General features: G+C 44.2%; 1 protein-coding gene across 7 annotated transcripts in view; it reads right to left on the bottom strand.

Annotated features, from left to right (window-relative positions):
* KCNT2 (potassium sodium-activated channel subfamily T member 2) overlaps positions 1 to 15,600 on the bottom strand; it is a 139,518-nt gene that overhangs the window by 121,487 nt on the left and 2,431 nt on the right. The window lies entirely within an intron of this gene.

Genomic DNA, 15,600 nt, shown 5'->3' with positions numbered 1-15,600 from the left:
ACCAGGAGGTTCGTTACTGCTCAGGGCACGGTTGCGGGCTCCATCCCATAGTGTGGGGTGTGCAGGAGGCAGCCGATCCATGATTCTTTCTCATCGTGGATGTTTCTATCTCTCTCTCCCTCTCTGAACTCAATAAAAATATTTTTAAAAAATCATTAAAAAAAACACATTTACCGTCTTTATTGGGGGGAAAATCTGCATATAAATGGACCCATAGAGTTCAATTCCATGGTGGTCAAGGGGTCAACTGTTTATAATCACATGTCAGTATTAATTATATGGCTCTACAGACAACACCCCAAAAGATAAAAGAATGGGCTAGGATACCTGTGTCAGTAATACTGTTGGCTGCCATTGTGTGAATTTTCTGTGTCCCTAACTAGGTCTTAAATCTTTCCCGTGAACACTATGACTTGACAACTCTCAGGACTAAGCAAAATACCACAACCCCAGTTATAAAATACCCCTCAGCCACACTTCCCTTCCTGTAAACGCCACATCACGATGATTTTCCATCAGCCTACTGAAACTCTCCAGCATGTTTAGCCTATCACTGGATCCTTTTTTGAAATTTTTTCAATACCTGACATTTTTTCGTGTTCAATGAAATCAACAGCTTGCCTCGAATTCATTCCCACTCCCATATGCTGATCATCAGCTTAAAGGGAAAAGGCATCCCTCCAATAGACTCGACTTCAAAACATGTGCCCTTTCTCAGCAGGAGTGAGAGCGGGGGGGGTGGGAATTAAACCCAAAGATCCTGGCTGAACCCTTGGGAAAATCAGACATCGTGGGGGGGTTGTCTCAATGCTTCCTCCGGTGTTGTGCATCAAGTATCGTGTGCAAGAAAAAAACACAGAGAGAAGACTGGTTATTCCAAAAGTGGCGCATTTTGTGATCAATCTGTCAGAAAAACATGGATTTCATATTGCATATTAATACCTTCTGTTAGATATGCCATGATCATCAAAGATTATCCAAGTCAAGAGCGTAATTGCAGCCTTGGAGTCTTTCTGTGTTACCTCTGATGTTAACACACAGGGGAGCACTTAGGGTTTTAGCATCCCCCACGTAAGTGGGTATATTTTACCCACTTACACAGGCTTAAAACTAAGCACAAGATCCCTTGTATTGGTTCTAAAATAAATCAGCCAGCAGACGTCAGAAAACAGAACATCCTCTGGTTTTTGTTTTTGTTTTTTTTGCTTCTATTCCCCTTTCTTTTAAAAGAAATGTTTTTTATTGATTTCAGAGAGGAAGGGGGAGGGAGAGGGAGAAGAGAGGTAGAAACATCAATAATGAAAGAGAATCATGGACCGGCTGCCTCCTGCACGCCCCACACTGGGGATGGAGCCTGCAACCTGGGCATGTGCCCTGACCGGGAATCGAACCGTGACCTCCTGGTTCCTAGGTCGACACTCAACCACGGAGCCACCCTTTGTATTTAGTTATCCTGGGGACCTCTGTTTCCCTCAGTAGGAGCTTCTGTTTTCTGAACCAAAAGCTGGGGGGACAGGATAAATGTGGGGGGAGGGGAGAATCAGGCCAGGAATGAGAGGAACTTCTGACAGTAAATGCAGGTAGACCTCATGGAAAATTTCAACTTGGCATGGGAAGATTCTGTTCCCAGTGGCTATTTCTCCCCCCTAAATGCAAGAAACTCTTCACACTCTTAGAGTTGTGATTCATGATCTCCGATTATTTATTTATTTTATTTTTTTTGCAGAAGCTGTACCCGATCAGTGTTTTTCGATCGCGAGGCATGTTCTCACAGCGCTGTCCCTGGGGGGTCATGGGGAGGGGGAGCAGGCTCAGCCTGATCTCGGGGGGGAGGAGAGGAGAGCTCAGAGGTCCCCCGTTCTTGCCTCTCCCCCTGCCGTCTGCTTGGAGATTGATGGGGATTAACTCAGATGCTGACATACCCTCTGAGATCATGCCATCTATCTTCACTCCCTAACTCCTGTTGAATCCTTTGTATCAGACCTTAAAAGGAATGTGCTGGGCAGTAAAAGCGGTTTCGTGCTGGTTTGAGAAACACAGCATAGATTTCACACTTAGAATTGTATACAGACTGGAAATAGAGGCAATAGGAGAGGCGGTGTGTGGCAGGTAGACATGGGGCTTGTGAGGGTGTTGAAGAGGAGGGGGGGCGTTTAAAATGGAGGGGGCCCAGCCTGCATAGCTCAGTGGTTGAGCTTCAACCTGTGAACCAGGAGGTCACGGTTCCATTGGCGGTCACGGCGTATGCCGGGGTTCTGGCCTCGATCCCCAGTAGGGGGCGTGCAGGAGGCAGCTGATCAATAATTCTCATCACTGATGTTTCTCTCTCTTTCTCCCTCTCCCTTCTTCTCTGAAATCAATAAAAATATATATATATTTTTTAAATACCTTTCAGAATTCTGGAGAAAAGTAATGTCTAACTATTTTTGTGTGCCAAAATGTGAGAGGCTGCATTTTGACAGGGAATGCTCTGTGATCTTCCATCTCTCTGTTGTCACCAACATGTCTCAGTTCTAGCGAATATGTTCCAAAAAGAACTCTCTCCCTGTGCATTGATGTCCTAGTAGAGTGAGAGACTGGTGTTTATTTCTTTTTTTTAAAAAATATATTTTTTATTGATTTTTTACAGAGAGGAAGGGAGAGGGATAGAGAGCTAGAAACATCGATGAGAGAGAAACATCCATCAGCTGCCTCCTGCACGCCTCCCACTGGGCATGTGCCCACAACCAAGGTACATGCCCTTGACCGGAATCGAACCCGAGACCCTTGAGTCCGCAGGCCGACGCTCTATCCACTGAGCCAAACCGGTTTCGGCATGGTGTTTATTTCTAACCAGAAAACAACATGATACAGTGAGACCTCAGAAATGTCTTCAGTTGCAGGAATCCCACCACCTTTCCACTGCTGGGGAAATTACCTGCACAGCTCTCCCAGACACGAGAAAATGGGCCACAGAAGTCACCCCCGCCCCATGGAACCCAAGGGTCAAACCAATTAAAATCAACCGCAAGTTAACAGTGAACAAGGGAGACCATAAAGTGAGGTTAGCGTATCGGATTTATAATTTTACAATTTTTAAATTTGCCTTTACTGGTATGAGGGGTTTTCTTTCTTTTCTCCTTTTTCTCTTTCTTGTCTTCCTTTCTTTTTTTTTCCCTTCCTTTTTTCTTGTCTACAGCTTTTGTAGAAAAATGGGAGGGTTAATATTTCTACAACCAGTACAACAAGCCAAATAATGTGTAACTTACCAGAATCTCAAATGTCTTTGGGGACCTGGTCAATGATTTTCCAGGGAAAACAGAACCAAAAACAAATAGACTGTGAACTGAGAGTCAGAAGACAAAAATGCTGAATTAATAAGCTCACAATTCATTTCTTACACTTTTTTCCTAAAAAAAAAAAATTCTGAAGGCGTTCTATCTACTTCTCACTTGAGATAATTAAGATGTGTTTTCCTTTAGAAGTGAAACTTGTTTTCACTTATTTTGTGGTAACAGAGAAAAACTGCCATATCCACACTGAATCAAACCTGCCAGCTTTTGGAATGTTTCGGGGCGGATAGGTCATTGAGCTACACACAGGTTTGTACGGTGTTAGGAAGAGAGGACAACGCATTATTCTTCCTCCGAAAGCCAGTGATTTCTTGACAAACACATTTCTTTGAAACACAAATGAGGTACACATAAGCAAAGGCCATCCCTAAATAAAAAAATAAGGAGGTAAACAGGAGTTGCTTTTACTTCGGGAAAACACATTGGCTGAATCCTCTCCTTAAGCCAATCCCACCTGTAAGAGCCCTTGTAAAAAATCCTCAAGGTCAAGTGTCATTTCAACCATTCTTTTTTTTGTAGCATCTACTTACTGTTGATATAGGGCAGAGCAATCAAGCAGAACGTTGTTTTTGTCCCTTAATATTATAAAGATACATGTGTACGTATATTAAAGCAGACAGTATTGAAAATATGCAAAAGAACATCCCCCAGGTGGTTAAAAACTACCCGAGTACGATGTATTTTATGCCTGAATAGCAATGCATCTCATAAATATTCATACTGTGTACACAAGGAACTACTCCTCCGGTTCTGAATATTTAGGTTGTTTCCAGTGACGCCGGTATAAACGAACAGTGGCAAGTAAGCACCTTCCCGTGCACATTTCTTAAGAGCATTTCCGAGTGGATTCCCGGAAGTGGGTTCACTCGTTCAGAGTCTGAGCACTTCAAGGTTCTTGATAAATATTGCCACATCATCCTGCAGAGTTGTACAAATTTACATTCCCACCATCCACGTACGCAAGTTCCCGTTTTTCTCTATCCTCTTCCCTGTTCAATTACCAAGAGCGCTGCTAACCATGGCCATCTCATTCCAACGTGCTTGTCTCCATTTGATGGTGATGAATATTTATTTGGATTTCATCTTTTCTGGATTGTTTTAATTAACGTTTTCTTCATTCTTTGCAAAATATCCTCTGAAACATTTTATAACGCAGCAATGAATCCATGGCTGTATGTTTCAAATGTATTATCTGCCTTTTGATTCGTATGTGTGAATGTGTGTGAGTATGTGTGTGTGTGTGTGTGTGTGTGTGTGTGTGTGTGTGTGTACACATGGGATACTTTAAGTCAAATTTATTCTTTTTCTTAAACTGTTTTGCTAGTCTTTTTTTTTTTCTTTAATCTTAGGAAGCTTTCCTACATTCAGATGTTTGATTGATATTCAACCACATCCTCTTGTACTCTTTGACTAATTTAATTTTTTCATGTTCTTCTTTTTCCATCCATCCCTGTAAATACATCAGTCAGGGGCTTACTGTGCATCGAGATAACACAATTTAAACTTGGCATAAAGCAAGCCTGAGCGAATTCTGTGCTCCCGATGCTTAACATTGAGTGCAAGAGACACTATTAATGAAAGGAAGCGGGAAAATGACCTCATGTTACAGCAGCGTGCTGTGCATTCCGAAAAAAATAAATAAAAATAAAGTCAAAACAATGTAGCTGCGAACGTGTGAGAACAGATCAGGGAGGGACACAGAGCTGGAGAGAGAGGGACGGGGACCAGCAGGCACCAGGAGCCTCCTCCGATTTCTGGTCCTTCGCCAAAGAGGGAAAGCGTTCACATGTTGCCTGTCCCCTAAGGACAAAGACAAAATAAAAACCAAGAGCCTTCATTCTCCCTGTTCAAATAAGGAAAGACCTTTCTCGGGCCGCCCCCTTTCCCTTCCAGCGGTTCCTGTACCAAGTTCTCAGTTCTCAGTGCGTTCTTCCTTGGAAATGCTATCAATCCTCTGCAGAGGCAGATAAGCCGTCTGTGGGCTGGGAGCCACCTCTTCGCAAGACAAACATCAAAGAGATTGCTCCCCGCCCCGGCTGAGTTGCTGCAACGGGACAGCAGCCAAGCCAAACCCCTTCCAGTCATCAGAACCTGAGAAGTCTGTTTTCCGTCTAGCAGAGCCAGTGAGTGCTCAGCAGTTAGTTCACCAAGTCCCAGGTGAAGTCGGGACGCACCGCGTGTGGCATGACAAAGGGTGCAGTCCAGTGTGAGGACTGGCCATTGCTTATCTTGAGGACACGTATGCAATGGGATGTGTCTGCTGGGCTGGATTCGAGGGTGGGATGTCTGATTTCCTCCCTCTCCTACTGCGCTGCCTGTGATGCCATGGGAAATGCTCACGTGTCCAAATTCAAACAACAGACCCGGAGACAGCAGTGTGGAGAAAACGAGGCTCTGAATACGTTCTGGAGAGCAGGTGTCTGAGGGCAGGCACCCATGGAGGAGGGACCTCAGCCCGTTGACCCAGTCCCTCCTCCGGTTCCTCATTGGCCGAGCACTATGCGGTCACCTGTCACCTCATCCGCCGCCTAGGTCTTCCTGTCTCCCATGGGGCCATTCAAAACATTGGGTTGAGGCCTTTTCTAGTTGCCTCCGCCTCCCCCCGTCTAGTGGAGGCAGGCGTCTCAGGGGTGTCCACCATGATGCTGGCCCACACCCACAGTTCTTTGTTCTTATGTCCCCTTCCCTCCTCCCTACATTCTGTTCGCCCTGGGGAAACACGGTAACCGTCTCCGTTAAAAGTTGACTACGCTGCAGGTGGATCACAGAGGCCTGGCTCCTACAATGCACATCACATTTTAACACTTCATGCCAATGAGTTTTAAAAGTGTACCCCTCCCCCTCATTAAGATCGCAGAGAACATTTACTGAGCCAAGCAAAACAGAAACACCCAGGCGTTGAAGGAAAAGAGGATTTAGGTCAGGAGGGCACTGAAGATCCTTCGGTGCCAAGAGGAGTGGGACCCCTCTCTCTAGGTCACATGTCATCGGGGTCAAATGGTGGAGAAATTGTTCGGTCCGATCAAATAATTGAAACCACCACCCCTCCCCTGGGAACTGACCTTTAGACCACTTTACAACCAACATTCCCTCTCGCTCAGACCACATTCCACTTGCCAAGACCACATTCCACTTGGCCAAGACCATTATCCTTCCCCTCCGGTCCCACCCAGAGAATTCGCCTCCCAGAAAAAGTCCGCCCAGACTCCTTTAAAATCTCTGGCTCCCCATCCCTGGGGGCTGGCGCCATCGGGGGGCTCAGCCCGTCTGGTTTTCCCGATGACCTAATAGGTTCATAATCCCTTACCACTTTGGCCTCGTGTGTCCTAACCGAAATGAGCTTCCAGACAGGGAAAATAACAGAGCAAAGGACGGAGTTCGCCGAGGAGAACCATTTGAGTGATTTCAGAGGACATTTGGTATCGGAATTGGTGGCCTTTGGATGTTACGTTGCAGAATTTCGACAGCGTCCGATGGACCACAGAGAAGACAGTGAAAGTTGTTTCAATGAGCAGTGACATGACCAACGCACCTTTCTTGAATGGAGGAAGCCCACGGTGTACAGGAAACCAGATGGGACGGGGCAGCAAAGCAAGGTCCTATGATGCACTTTCCAGGCCGGATGTGCAGCCCTCAAAAGTTGGACTATGGCCCTGACCGGTTTGGCTCAGTGGATTGAGCGTCGGCCTGCGGACTGAAGGGTCCCAGGTTCGATTCCGGTCAAGGGCATGTACCTTGGTTGCGGGCACATCCCCAGTAGGGAGTGTGCAGGAGGCAGCTGATCGATGTTTCTCTCTCATCGATGTTTCTAACTCTCTATCCCTCTCCCTTCCTCTCTGTAAAAAATCAATAAAATATATATTAAAAAAAAAAGTTGGACTATGGTGGGAGGGAGGATGGGAAAAGGGGGACACCTGGTGAAATCAACATGGGAGCTCACCTGTAGCTTCAGCATGAACAAATAAACGGTTGTTACAGTAACACCGTGCTTAGAGCCAAATGGCAAATAGCTACCTCAAGGACACTTCCTTAGAGATAGGAAGGAAATTGCATATCATTACCATAGCTAAATGTGGCCGATGAATGCCTCCTACAGGCATTAACTTAATATGGGGACCCGCTGTGAGAAAAGTATAGGAGGGACAAAAATAGATTACGAGACTTAGCACTTTGTTCTGTTACAAGGTATTTTAAAACGCGAGATAAAAATAATGCTTCTCGGAAAACCTTTAAGAGTAAATTCTAGACCATATACCCAATGGGGTATAAATGAAAGGAGCCTCTGGGGGGGCCTGTGGTAGGCGATGGCAGCATAAAATAAAAGAACACCGGCGAACAGGAGGGGGAAGTATATCTGAGCCACCAGAGCAGGCTTGGTCTTCTCAAAAATGTGAAAAATTTGAGTATTGGTGTTTATTTTCCACAAGGTATACAAAGGATACCTGACCAAATCTTACCTCATGCAAGAGGTAGACAAGAACCCAGCCAGTGTGGCTCAGTGGTTGAGTGCCGACCTGTGATTCCAGGAGGTCACAGTTCGACGGTTCGATTCCTGGTTAAAGCACAGGCCCGGGGTTGCGGGCTCAATCCCTAATGTGGGGCGTGCAGGAGGCAGCCGATCCATGATTCTCTCTCATCATGGATGTTTCCATCTCTCTCTTCCTTTACCTTACCTCTCTGAAACCAATGAAAATATATTTTAAAAAATAATAAAGGAAGTAGAAAATAATAGCTTATCCTTCATAGAGACTTGATCCATTGCATTTAACTTAAAGAATGACCTTAAAAGTCTTCATTAAAAAAAAATGACACTTATGACTAATTTCAAGTTTTAAGAATAAAGCCAATAAGACACAACAAAAAAGAATTATGAGAGATGACACACTTAAATTTCTATGGAAGTATAGACTATACCTAAACATATTGGGGTGTGTGTGTGTGTGTGTATGTGTTTAATCACTTAGTGGCTTACTTACATCTGAAACCAACTGTACTTTTTGTGGGGGGAAAGGGCAGAAAAAGTGTTTTTTATTTGATTATAGTCCAGCCCTACATAATTGCGTAATTATCTTTTTTTTTTTAAAGAAGTTACTGAGGGACGGTTTTGGTTGCTAATTAGACCTGGTGAAAATGATCTTAACCTAAATGGGTGAGTCATTCTGAAGAACTCAAAGTCAGATTGAAGATTTGATACATGATATTCATGTTTTCTTCTACTTGTTTACCCAGTATCTTTCAAAGTGTTTGGAACACTAAATAATTGATGACTAAACGAAGGAAGACGAGAGGGAGTGAGGGAGAAGCATCCGAATGCAGTACCTCCGAAAACAGGCTGAAATATTGATAAGACTCCGTAATTATAGCTAATAATTTGCCGTGCTTAGTGGAGGAAATGTGAAGTCTTTATTCACCCAGGAGGCATTTATTTTGTTTACCGCTTGCCTCTTTAAAAAAATGTTTTATTTGGAGATGATTTTAAATGCACCGGAAGGGCAAAGAAATGTGTGGGCACTTCCTGTGCCCCCCCCCTTCACCCAGCCTCCCCCAAAATTAATATTGGGCATAACTCTAGTGCAGCGCTAAAACCAGGAAAACTGAAGTTGGTACAGTCCAAAGAGTTTGAGTCTTCTGATCCATGACCATAACAACTGTTTTTTGACTCTACTATTTCCAAATTGCCTTTTTCATCGAACATCAACACTTTCAAAGAACAACGGCACCAAGGGAGACGTATTACGTTTGAGTATTACAGGATTAAGAGGGTCAACCCTAGCCTTCGGTGTTTTTTTATCATTTTCCTCAGTTGAATATTTGGACAAGCTCATTCTGGTCCATACAACTTCCTTTATGTGCACATTTGGTAACCGATTGGCTATTGCTTCCCCTTCTTACCCTGCTATTGGGAGGACCAGCATCCAATCGCCTTTTCTCTTGTGAAATGTCCGTTTTCAGTAAGACAGATAGAAACAACACAGAGCCAGGGGAAAATAGTTTAGACAGCTACTAAAATTAAAATTGGGGGCGAGGGGGGGGGGCGTGGATTTGAAAGCCCTAAGTGGTATAATTTGTAGTTCGTTCCACTGTTATCTTACCATCACAAACTATATATTCTTCATGAGTTGTCTTGATATCTGAGCTACAGTGTTTAATAGTGTTCACAGGAGAACAAAAGGCTTGCTTCCTGTAAATAATGAAAGAATTATTTACCTTGGAGCTTGACTCTCCAAGGCGCAATCACCATAAAACTGTTAAAATAGACTCGGGGCTTATGAAACAAACAAAAAAGAGCAATAAAATTGTCTGCTAACAAGTACTACTTTCTCCAAGCTACCTGATGATGCTAAGTGAAATAAATCAGACAGGAAAAGGCAAAGACTGCATGATTTCACGTACCTACGAAATCGAAAAAACCGATAAACCAACGAACAAAATAAGACAGAAGCAGACCCATAGATGCAGAGACCAAAATGATGGTTGCCAGAGAAGAGGGGGGTGGGGGGGTGGAAAAACAAATAAAAGCCACTTGATGAAATATAGGACACAGTCTACATGGGCACACATTCTGATGAGACTCTGAGCACTGGTATATCATATATTTAAAGTGTGTTTTCAAAAATGAGTTTTCTGCATCATAACAGAAAGTCAAGTAACACAAGGATGACTTCTGAAGACTTGAGTCGACGGCCTAAAATTTCTAACTTACCACTCATACAATAACAAAAAAAAAAAACCACAACAACTAGCATTTACTTAACCGTAGTTTTTCCCTGGGACTGAGCTAAAGACTGGTCAACAGAATAGTAATAGGAATACACACGTTTTAGAATGATATGCCTTCTTCTGTTCAAAGACTTGGCATATGGGTAGATAACGTTCATTGACACATTTCACATAGTTATTCTTCCTCAAGAAAATCATTCTATTCGGACTTATCACTGCAAAATTAGACACACTCTACACCGCTCCCCATTAAGAACAAAATTACAGGATCTAAGACAGCCTTGGGCAAACTACGGCCCGCAGGCCGGATCCGGCTGTTCTATCCGGTTCTCTTGCTCTCCCCTCCGCTTCTTTACTTTGAATTGATATTCGTTCACACACACACTCCATCCATGCTTTTGTTCCGGCCCTCCGGTCCAGTTGAAGAACCCATGGTGGCCCTCGAGTCAAAAAGTTTGCCCACCCCTGAAAAGAATTCCTTCTGTTTGTCCAATTATCTAAGTGCTGCGACCGCCACCTGGCTGAGCGTGAGCTGGGGCGGGTCTTGGCCAAGACCTACACGCGCCCCTTGCCCCGGGCCCCGCTAAACATCAAGCCTAAGGATGGCTCCACTGAGCAGCCCCCTGAGTGAACTGCGGAACCCACTCCAACCGTCAGGGCACTGTCCCAGCGTGGATGATGGGCTGAGGCACCTGCTTTGGCATTTCCAAAGGAAACTCCTTGGGACTCTTAAACAAGGCGTGGGAAAGGCATGTTCAAGTCCAATGAGTTCAACTACCAAATCTGGGCCTAGAATAAACTTTAAAAAAAAAAAGAAAACTACTCTTCTGCCATCACTCCTTTCTGGTATTTGGCCAGCTTAGCCCTCACCCTGGTTCCTAGGAGAAGGCGGGGTATTTCCATGCTGACAGACCGGAGACAGCAGGCTATCTACTGTTGAACCACACATCTGGTCCCATGGTGCATACCTGGCTATTTGCAATATGTGGGCGGTCTACAAGTCTCCCCACAGGGCATTAAATGAGGCTGAACTGTGCTAATCCGCTCTTATCCCTGTTCACACAGTGATTTACAAGATGGCCTACGTGGGCCCTGGTAATAACAATTCATCATGGAAATTCTGTGCAAAGTCCAGGGCTGGGGAGCCAGACACAGGGAGCCCTTTATGTCTTACACTCACTGCTTCGTGGCTTTCTGTACAACGTCCATTTCTTGCCCTAATGTACATTCTGGGAACATCGGAAGCAACGCAGCTGGGAATTCAAGGAATGCACACGTCGTGGGGGATGGTTTTTCTCTGGAAACCGTGGGCATAACTGCCGGAGCGTTGAGGGCACTCGATCACACAGTTCCAAAGACTGGCCCCGGTAAGATTCCAAGCACGAGAAGGGTCAAAGGTCAAAGATTTGGGGACTTGCTGGCAGCCACTGTCCCCTAAAGACCAGCCACGCGTGACAGGCTGTATTTTTTTTCTGTTTTTCTGCAATGCTTCTATTTGTAAAAAAAAAAAAAAAAAAAACCCAAGTAAATATGATCAATTCTGTACAATGTTGCGGAACAATCTTACTGTCCTCTTTTCTCCCTCTCCCTGCCTCCCTCTGAAAATCAATAAAACCATATTTTTTAATAAATGTCACATACTTACGTAGAAAATGGAATTACAGCACTCCAACCTCCCCTTACTTAGACTTACTATGTGTTAGAGGTACTCTGAAAAGTAAAAGGCGCGGTATTCACAGAAGAGCTGTCCCTAACCCTTCGCTCCATCCAGAAGGTGGACACGTGCGCGTGATTAAATGGAATCCAGCCTTAAAAACAAACTCTTAGGTCATCTGACAAGCTCTAGTTCAGCTTTATTTATGAGAACCGGTCTAAAGGAATGAGTCATGGATACTTGTATATAAAAGACTAACATTTGAATTCTTGAGAACTATTGAAAATAATAACTATTAATGCCTTTTTCTGTTTTGTGTGTTACATATACTTCATTGTTTTCTCATCTTTAAAATGGTAGACGAGTTTCTGTTGCCTGATTTGTGATTTTCTTTCATACGATAGTGCTAAGAAACACAGTTGGTCTGGATTCTCGCTCACACGCTCAATGCTTAAATCTTCTTTATAGATGTTGCTCATGCATGGTTGGTTCCATTATATAATTAAATAGTAGAAAGTACACTTCATTCTTTACTGACCTGAACTTTAAAAACTTGGAATAAGTATTTTACATTAAATAGCTACTTTTCAAAATAAGATGTACGTTAACAAGGGTCATAAAATTGGTAAATTATATAAGTGTGTCATCTACCAATCCAAAACCTATTCCTCCAACTTGATGCCCCCAATTTAATTTTATAGTATCTAAAATTACACATACTCAAAAAGCTATCTAAGCATGCCCCCCATTTTTTATATATATATATATATATATATATATATATATATATATATATAAAATTGATTTTTTACAGAGAGGATGAGAGAGTGATAGAGAGTTAGAAACATCGATGAGAGAGAAACATCGATCAGTTGCCTCCTGTACACCTCCCACTGGGGATGTGCCCGCAACCAAGGTACATGCCCTTGACCGGAATCGAACCTGGTACCTTTCAGTCCACAGGCCGACGCTCTATCCACTGAGCCAAACCAGTTAGGGCATCCCCCCCCCCCCATTTTATAAATACCTCTTAAGCCATTAATTGATTGCATCGTACTCTTTGTTCAAATCCCTTTATGTTTTCACAGTTACTACAACGCATTAGGTGACTTGCTTGCATTATTCTAAATGCCACCTATAAAATATGAAAGATATATTTTAAATTAATGGAGTTGAAGCAACTGAGCAGATCTTTGAAAACTAAAATGGTGTTAATTAAATAAATGTCCCACTTCTGCATGACTACAGCTGGGAACTGTCCATTAACAGTAATTTATCCTCCGTGGTGATAATTTATCCACAACAAGTGCATTGTGTTCCAAACTTTAAAATGACTAAGTCATGATGAAGCATGAGAAAGGCTTGTTCTAACTGTCTGGAGGCATTGAGAACCTGACAATTACCAATCTCTACCTTCAGGAGAACATTCTAAACCTCTATGGGTTTATGAATCTTAGAAATATTAAAACAGAAAACATGATGCACTGTGGACAACTGGAACTCAGTCTCATTGGATGTTTTTTAAAGAATAGTTTATTCGTTTTGAGAGAGAGAGAGAGAGAAACATCAATGGGAGAGCATATCCTGGATCAGCTGCCTCCTGCAAGCCCCCTACCAAGGATTAAGCCCGCAACCCAGGCATGTGCCCTTGACCGGAATCGAGCTGGCAACCTCCTGGTGCATAGCATGGCGCCCAACCAAGTGAGCCACACCAGCCAGGACTCCCTGGATTTTTAATACAACAATTCTTCATATTACAGAATGTCTTCCACATAAAAGCCGTTCCATTCCGTCTCTAGTCATATTAGTTCAATTACAGAGTAACTTTGCAGAGACCAAGTCTTCTAAATATGAGGTTCCAAATCTATTGACCACTTGGGTCCATCCCTAATATAATTGCAAACAAACACTGATTATGCTATTTACAAATACTGCAAGATCGCTAAACAGTCTTAACATGGAAATTTCGCAAGGCCTTCATCCTACCGTAAGCCACACTGCCGATGTCCTGGGTGGGGAGAAAGTGGCCCTTCATTATCTGTGTGAACACCTCCTCAGCAAGCCCTGTTTCACACGCTTCCTTCTGTTCTTGCCCAGCCCTGACTTAATAAGGCCTGAGATGGAGCATGCATTCAGGTATCAGCTGCAGGCACGCACGGCCGGCCATTCGAGAAATGCTATACGGAGCATTCGAATTAGATTTGTGTGTTTTACTCAGGACGCCAAAGAAATCAACGTGCAGCGTGTATACAACAGCCCTCCGGAAGGCACAGCCCTGTAGTCACGTAGCAGCTCTCGAGTTCCTTCCATGGCCCCCAGGATGCATGTCCCTCGGGTGCTAATTGACCCGCTCGGCTGTGTGTCTCCCTCCTTCCTCGTCCTGCTCAGAAACGGGCATGAGAACACAAATGAAGAGGGGGGCATCGGAAACTGTGTCAGCGTGGCGCTGCTATATACACGGCACGAACATTACACATGCATTCGACATACGTTTTAATATGTTTTTATTGATTTCAGAAAGGAAGGGTGAGGGAGAGAGGGGTAGAAACATCCATGATGAGAATCATTGGTTAACTGCCTCCTGCACGCCCCCTACTGGGGATGGAGCCCGCAACCCAGGCATGTGCCCTTGACCGGAATTGAACCGGGGACCCTTCAGTCCGCAGGCCAATGTTCTATCCACTGAGCCACACCAGCCAGGGCTGCATTCTCTAGTTCACCTAGAAGACAGACCTGTTGTACGTACATTATGTATCCAGCCTGGCCCGCTTAATCCAGGGAGCACTTGGTTAAGCGATTCTGTCGTTGTGTGACCGTCCCAGCGTGCCGTTACACACACCAAGATGGTCTAACCCTGTGGTCGGCAAACCGCGGCTCGCGAGCCACATGCGGCTCTTTGGCCCCTTGAGTGTGGCTCTTCCACAAAATACCACGTGCGAGACTGAAACTTCGTGGCCCCGTGCGCTTAAGTCGGTTTTCGGCCTGGGCGAGTCTATTTTGAAGAAGTGGCGTTAGAACACTCAAGGGGCCAAAGAGCCGCATGTGGCTCGCGAGCCGCAGTTTGCCGACCCCTGGTCTAAGCCACTACACACCTAGGCTGTCAGGTGAAGTATACTGCTCCTGGGCTAACAAGCCTGTTGTTGTCCAAAACACAAGATGAAATCCAGCACCAGAGAAATCGCTGCCATCGAGGGACCCAGTATACACGAGATATATGAGGCTGCTGCTGATAAAACACTGCAGGCTGTGATTTCAAGTAGAAAAAGAATACACTAAATCAGTGATAAAAAGTACAGTGCAGCAAATGCATAAATCCGTAACTTGGTCATTTATAACCGCGATCCAGTCTTGTGGACTGTCCCTAAGAGTAGCTGCTGGACTTTCTTTTTTTTTTTTAATATATTTTATTGATTTTTTACAGAGAGGAAGGGAGAGGGATAGAGAGTTAGAAATATCGGTGAGAGAGAAACATCCATCAGCTGCCTCCTGCACACCCCGCACTGGTGATGTGCCCGCAACCAAGGTACATGCCCTTGACCAGATTCGAACCTGGGACCCTTCAGTCCGCAGGCTGATGCTCTATCCACTGAGCCAAACCGGTGAGGGCTGGACTTTCATACAACTAGGAGCACCCTGGGTCTGTCTATATCACAGCCGAAATGGGAGTCAGGCATTGAGCAAGGACATTTTGATGGCTACGTCGCTAGATGATAGGAATTTCTCAGCTCCATCATGATCTCATGAGACCACTGTTGTATATGTGGTTTGCAGTTGACAAAAAAGTTATTATTCAACACGTGACTGTATACCTACATATCACATGTACATTACATGTGTGTTTCTCTACCCAGAGTTGGTACAATATAAATTTAAGTGAACTATCCATCCACGGTT

This window comes from Plecotus auritus (assembly GCF_963455305.1).
Source record: "Plecotus auritus genome assembly, chromosome: 14".
NCBI classification, from domain to species: domain Eukaryota; kingdom Metazoa; phylum Chordata; class Mammalia; order Chiroptera; family Vespertilionidae; genus Plecotus; species Plecotus auritus.
The sequence above is the reverse complement of the archived record's forward strand: the minus strand, read 5'-3'. Positions and strand labels throughout refer to the sequence as shown.